General features: G+C 28.2%; 1 long non-coding RNA gene across 1 annotated transcript; it reads right to left on the bottom strand.

Annotated features, from left to right (window-relative positions):
* Positions 1 to 427: 427 nt before the first annotated feature.
* LOC126899379 (uncharacterized) lies at positions 428 to 1,340 on the bottom strand. The gene is made up of 2 exons (XR_007702568.1): positions 871 to 1,340; positions 428 to 782 (listed from the first exon to the last, which is right to left on the bottom strand). It is a non-coding gene; the product is annotated as an uncharacterized LOC126899379 (long non-coding RNA).
* Positions 1,341 to 7,253: the final 5,913 nt, after the last annotated feature.

The raw sequence follows: 7,253 nt of genomic DNA on the forward strand, positions 1-7,253 counted from the left end.
GTTTTTTAATTGTTTTTGTCATCTTACCTCAGCGGGGGAAAAATAACAAAAATGACTATCTTCAGGAAAACTCATTTTTCCTTAAATTTGAAATGTTTAAAAAAATTTGCAGTTTTACACTAGATATTGAAGTAGTACTCATGTCAATTACAAATTTTAAATCTATTTACAGAAGTCAGAAAGAACCTTAAAATGATAGTTTTGCCCTCTTATTGTGCTTTACCTTATAAGGCATGAGTTTAAAAAAAATTAATAATTAATAAATCAAGAAATATATAAAACTAAAAAATACTAAATTAATTTTCTTAATGATGTAATAACTATTGTAATAGTAAGTATAATGAAATTATTTTAAGAGAAATCAGAAAATTTCTTCATAAAAATTACTACACTAAATTATTAAATATCAATTTCATACTAAAATTAATTACTATAATAAATATTTTTATTCATAAACCTAAATCTAAAAAGATTTAAGTGTAGGGTAATTCTATTTAAAGAAACAAGTTTCTTTTGGAATAATCCAACAATTATAATTGTTTTAATTAATCTAATAATTAAATACTATATCCAGATTTGCATCAGTGTTTTTTATGATAGTGGTTTTAATTTTTGTAAGATATAATTTAAACTTTTCCAAATTCGTCCAACGTCCCACTGTATTTTTTTTTTAATATTTATAAGTACTGGGTTTTGTAATCACTATCATGAGTTTTTGAAATATCCGTGTTTCCATTTAAACGATTTTAGTTGTCTTACTTTTTGACTATAAAAAATAAACACTAGAAAGAATGTTAATAATTATTATTAAAACATTTGTATGTTTTCTAGCAATACTAATACTTCAATGCAGAATTTGATCATACTAACTTTACAATATCTAACTTCGGATTATATTTGTACAAATCTCGCAAATATTAAAATAGCCCTCATGGACGGGTCAGAGGAACTTTACAAAAACTATGTTGGCGGATCTTGTGTTTGGTGGATGATTTCACACCACGTTGGTAGCAGTCTATATAACATTACAAGTGATAGACACAGAGACTTGTGTTTCAAAGTTAGTATTCTATTTCTTACAAAATAGTATTTATGTATAATTACATTATTATTAACAGGATTTCATCAAATCTTTACAATAATATTATCTACGTATGCTTTGATTGTAAACACACACATATACATATATATATGTCGCGGTAGCGGTAAACGATGACAACAAATTGAATTTAAAATAAATTTCATTTTTTGTTATAATCCGATTGATATTGTTATAATAATAACCGATGAGAAAAAAACACAAATCTTTTTGTTTAATAACGTATACATATTACGCACTTAAATACACAAGTGCATAGACAAGTATAATATAATAGATAGGCGACTGCTGTGTTAATTATTTGGACTGCATCTAGCGCTCAAGTAGTATAATGTTTATACGACGAACTAAATCAGTATGGCTATGCGACGGGACTTTAATTTAGTTTTTATTTATGGTACCATTTATTAGAATTAATTATTTTATATTTTTCAAATGAAAACACAATATACAAAATTAACATAAAAATATTTTATTTTTTACAAAATCATTACAATAAAAAAATATTAATATCAAATATTAATCATATAAATCAGTCTCATTTAAAATAACAATTACATATGTTTCACTATTAGTCATATAACATTAAAATAAATCAGTCAAACAAATAGTAATAATCCAGTTTAATTAATGGTTAATTGAATCACTAAAAAAATAATAATAATTATTATTATTTTTTTAATTATAATTATAATTATAATACTCTCTTTAAAATAAATTATTTGTTAATTGATTAAAAAAAAAAACTCAAAAACATATTGATTATAATTTGGTATACTATTTAATTAAATTTGCCTTGGATTAATTTTTTCTTTGAATGTTTTGAATGCCATATACTTTTTTATAGGGTCTTTATCATGGGGCCTCATTTAAATTTTCCCTGACAATATTCTATTAATTTCAGTGCACCAATGATTTAAAAATAATTTGACAATACATACAGCAATTTCTTCCTCAATATTTTTTTCGTACTTAGAACAGTGTAATACATTTAAATAAAAACTGGTCATTATTTTGTTCAATAAAAAGGATTTAATATTTGGGTGGTGACTGACAGACGGTAAACATTTATTAATTAAATCAATAATATTATGGACCAAAACTCGAAAATTAGCAGCAGGATATTTAAGTGATGGTTGAGTTGGTTGATATTCTCTAACTTTTATTAGTTCAAAATGTAACAAGTGTAAAAATAAGATTATACTGTTAATCACAGACTGATCCGGCGGCCGCCGGACTCGATTCGTATTTATGTCAATGTCGACGGTCGCTGATTAGCGATAAGGCATCTCGGGTTTTGTTAATGTACAGTTTAGGGAACACAGCACGGCCGGTGTATTACCATCTTGATCCGGGTGATATCCAAATCAGTCCGATGGTAATACCCTGACGCTTCATATATATATATAGGCATACTTGTATAGATAAAAAAATATTTCAACGCAAGGTAATAAAATATTCTTTTAACGACATTTAGTATCGTATCTCTCAGGTATCTTTATAAATAAATAAAACCTTTGAGTCGTAACTTACTTAAGAATAACCTTTTCTCCTATAACACTACCAAGGAGTATGTCCACAACTATCAGTCTTAACCCAAAAGAGTAATAAGATTAAGGGTACTCAACTATACAAGCACAAATTACTCGTTAGGTTAATACCAAGGACGTGTCGTATACAGACCCAGCTGTATTTCAAAGTGAAACTTCTTTTACCTTTCCTTATAATAATAAAAAAGGAAAAATAGTTCAATAATAATGATAGCGTAATAATTAAAAGAAATAATTGAAAACAATATGAAAACGTGTAAAACAAGAATCATTTAAGGTACAATAAAGTAATACATGATAGTAAAGACTTATTGTCCAAAAACGTACAACATAAATAATTGAAATTTTGAAAATATTTATAAGGTTACTGCCTCGGGAGGCCGTATTTATGCGGAAGAAAAAATGGGGAAAACATCAATTTTTCGGAAAAAATATCTCCGGGACGTATATTACTGGATCTGTATAATTACGGAAACTTTAAAAACTGGACGTAAAATTCAGGATCGTAAAATATCGTACCTTATAAATACGGAAAATAAAATGCTTGACCGTAGAAATCTGGAAAATATTGTTTTAAGTGTTTCTGCATTTGCTCTCTCGTTTCATATAGTTTTATTTATTGTATATTTACTGAAGCACGGTGTGTCGGAATAAAATTTCAGCAAGATAAAATTATTATTTATTAGATATTGACCAGTGTGTTTTAAAATTAATATTGTATAGCCCAACAAATTGAAGTTAGTAATAACTTTTTTCATATCTTCTATTAATGAAGATTTCCTTTCGATTTCGATCATTCTTAAAATAACATAAATTTTATATTATTAAAGTCCTTGAATCTAGTAATGATTGCAATCATTACCGCTCACCTCTCGCCGACAACAGTATTTTCCTGTAAAATTTTATTTTTGGATTTCGTACCTGTACATGCGTGCGTGACAGGCACGTAGCCAGAAAATGTTTATTGGAGGGGCCAACAATTTTGAGCCCTTGTATCATTTTCCATAATTTGTTTCCCATGAAAAGCTTGTGGGGAAGGCTCCCTCCACTCCTCCTTAGACAGTATACCATTCTATGAATCTTACAAGTTCATAATTTGTATTTATTTTTAAAAAAATTGGTGGATAATTCCAAAAGTTATATGATCTGCTATTTTCTTATTAATATCCTGATTAAGATAAAGTATGTCGAATGAAAAAGGGATTATTAAAAAATATTATTTCTCATAAAAAAATTGTATTGATCCATACATTTTTCAAAAAGTTATAGCATTATAAAGTTAAAAATGTAAAATACAAAATCAAGAATTTTCATACAAATTAGAATTTGGTAGCCATTTTCACCGTGAAGACAATTAAAGTCCGAAATTTTTTTAAATAAAAATGTACATTACATTAGCTTTAATTTAAGATATAGATAAAAGTTTCAGACTTTCTGGAACATTTTAAAAATTTAAGTGGAAAAAGTTAATTTTTTGTGAAAAAGTTGTCATTTTAAATTCCCCCCGTGGGCAGGTAAAGGGTCAGATTTATAAAAAAAATATATCAAATGAAAAGTAAAGATATCATGCATCTATATAAAAAAGTTATGACAATTTTAAGTAAAAAAAATTTCGAAAATTTCGAAAATTAGCGATTTTTAAATTTGTAATTTTTTGGGGGGTTTCTCCCATTGACGGGGAACGAGGAAAATTTTTTCAATTTTTGAGGGTAATGTCTTCGACTAGATACGATTTGTGATCTTTTGACGTATCATTGAAAGAAATCGGTTCGGCGAGATTGAGAAAAAGTGGTAACAGATACAAAAAAAAAAATAAAAAAACACATCATAGTAAAACCAAAATCTTCTCAACTTCGCATCGAAGCTAATAAAATAATGATGTGAACATAAGCTGATTTAAATTTTCAACTTTTAAGCTATTAAAAATGTTCCGGAAATACTGCGTCCTTAAAACATATCAAATTAATACAATTATGCACGTAAATTAGAAAATGTGTTATAATTATGTGGAGTTGGCGATTGTTTATATATTTTATGAGAAATTTTTTTATCAAAAATTAGTTTCTTCAACGTATGGCTGAACCAATGAGGGTGCTTTGAAAAGTATAAAGTTTTAACCGGGCAATAAGTATTAATTATTTTAAAAACGTTTTCATAGAATGCATTTACTGCATCATTTATATCTAGACCATTAAATATGCCATTCCAGTCAAGCGAAGCAATATTAGACCTAATACAATTATAATCACAGTTAACAAAATCATACATATGTTCATTATAATTTAAGTATTTAAATGATAATTTAGGTAATTCAATTGTTAGGGCTGGATGGTACATCGAATCTATTGGTAGTAACGTGTGATTTTCATTAACTACTTTAATATCAAACCCGTTAGAAAAAACGAGATCAAGCAATGACCCAGAGCGATTATATATTAAATTAAATTGCATTAAATTTAAATAAGATAAATGAGCTAATACTTTAGATTCAATAGAACCAGCACGAGCACCCACGGCGACAATTAAACCATTAACAGATTGCCAATTAATATTTGGTAGATTACAATCACCAAAAATTAGAAATTTTGAACTACTATTTGTATTCAACAAAACATCAATAGTACTAAAGTGTAAATCATAAACATTAATATCAGAGGCAGGCGGAATATAAACAGCACCAATAACTATAGATGAATATTTATCGTTAATTCGGATAAATAACTGTTCAACTGAGTTATCGGAGATAGATAGGTGATGGCATGAGAACCGGTTCTTAACTGCAATCAGCACTCCACCACCTCGTGTAATAACATCACGAGTACTGCAACGGTCACATCGATAAATAGTATATAGGGGACAAAGACCAAGTTCCGCGTTGAATACATTGTTGGATAACCAGGTTTCCGTAAGTATAATAATATCATAATTGCAAAGAGAAACATTACGAGTAAACAAATCCAGTTTAGTATTAATACCTCGAATGTTTTGATAGTAGATGGAAAGTTGACTTACAATTGTTGGGTTCGTTGACCGTTTTTTGAAATGGTCGGACAGTTATTAACAAATTTAATAAAAAGATCAGTTTCACCAGCATCCTTCCGCAATTTAAGTTCAGAGGCAATAGAAGAATACAACATACGTTGTTGTAACGTTTGGTCTGATGAAACTCTAACAGTTTTAAATTTATCAACATTAAATAGCTGTCTTTTGACTTTTAAAATTTGAAATACATCAGACGGTGAAGGCATAACAATACGGATAGGACGAGGCTTACTTGAAGGCTTACCCAGTCGGTGAATAGACAGAGGTTTGGTAGACACGCCAATAGTATTAAACATTTCGTCAATAAGAGTAGTATCATTTTGTTGGACAGCACTAGATGTTGAATGATCTTGTACATTAAATAATATAATGTTACGAGCTCTGGATTGTCGGTCCATAAATTCAGAGAATAAATTTTCTTGACTGATAGAGTTACTATTTGATTGAGACTGCTCAACTGATGACAGTTTAGACTCAAGTTGCTCAATTCTCGATTTCAATGACTTATTTTCCTTAATTACCGAAATAATTTGATTGGACAATAAGTCAAATTTGGAGTCAAATGAAGCCAGCTTATTGTCTTGTGATTTAATAGATTCACGACATGAATTAATTGATTGTATGATTTTATTTTGTGAGTTTTTTAATTCATTAACCATATCAATAAGTTTGCTAAATTTATCATCCTTAGAAACAAGCGGTGAAGTAGGCGGCATAATGAACGTTAAAAGTTATCGGGAGTTTAAATTAGGTATATATGAACGATAAGACAACCCAATAATAAAGACGCACAACACAACCTAGTAGTACCACGGACTACAGAACACTGTTATGTTATGTATGTTTAAATTGTTATTAATCTAAATTGTAAAATAGGACTATGCCCGTTAAATTTATAAATAAATAAGGTGTTACAATTTAAGCAGTCGGTATGGCTATAAAAATATATACAACTCAACACGGAGATAAGACAGAAAGCCAAAAATGATTTCGATAAAGACTTTTTCAAATTAATGAATAATGCTGTTTTCGGTAAGTTTTATAATTAAATAAAAATATATAAACATAATTTTAATGCGATTTCGTTTGATAACAGGTAAAATGATGGAACGTTTATACAAATTAGAACGTAAATGGAACTGATTGATAATCCTAAATGAGTGGCTAAGCAATATTATGATTATGCACAAAAATTTATTATTGTAATGATATTTAAAAAAAACCTAGCATAGTTGGGTTAAGTATAATGATATCCGACAGTGATTATAATCACTGTCATGAAAACCGCTTCTATGCAAATCTGTAAATAATGTTTAATTTAAAAAAATGAATGGATTATTCCAAAAGCTACATGATCTCTTATTTCCTTATTTATATCCTGATTACAAGGTTTATGATTTATAAGTGTAATATCTGAATGTAAGTATGTCGAATGAAAGAGGTATATAAATAGTATTTATCATAAAAAAATTATATTGATCCATGCATTTTATCAAAAAGTTATAGCATAATAAAGTAAAAAACCCAGCACAGGGGGGTCGTGGCACAGTGGTGACGTGGCA

This window comes from Daktulosphaira vitifoliae, unplaced genomic scaffold, assembly GCF_025091365.1.
Source record: "Daktulosphaira vitifoliae isolate Bord-2020 unplaced genomic scaffold, ASM2509136v1 Scaffold_2, whole genome shotgun sequence".
NCBI lineage: Eukaryota > Metazoa > Arthropoda > Insecta > Hemiptera > Phylloxeridae > Daktulosphaira > Daktulosphaira vitifoliae.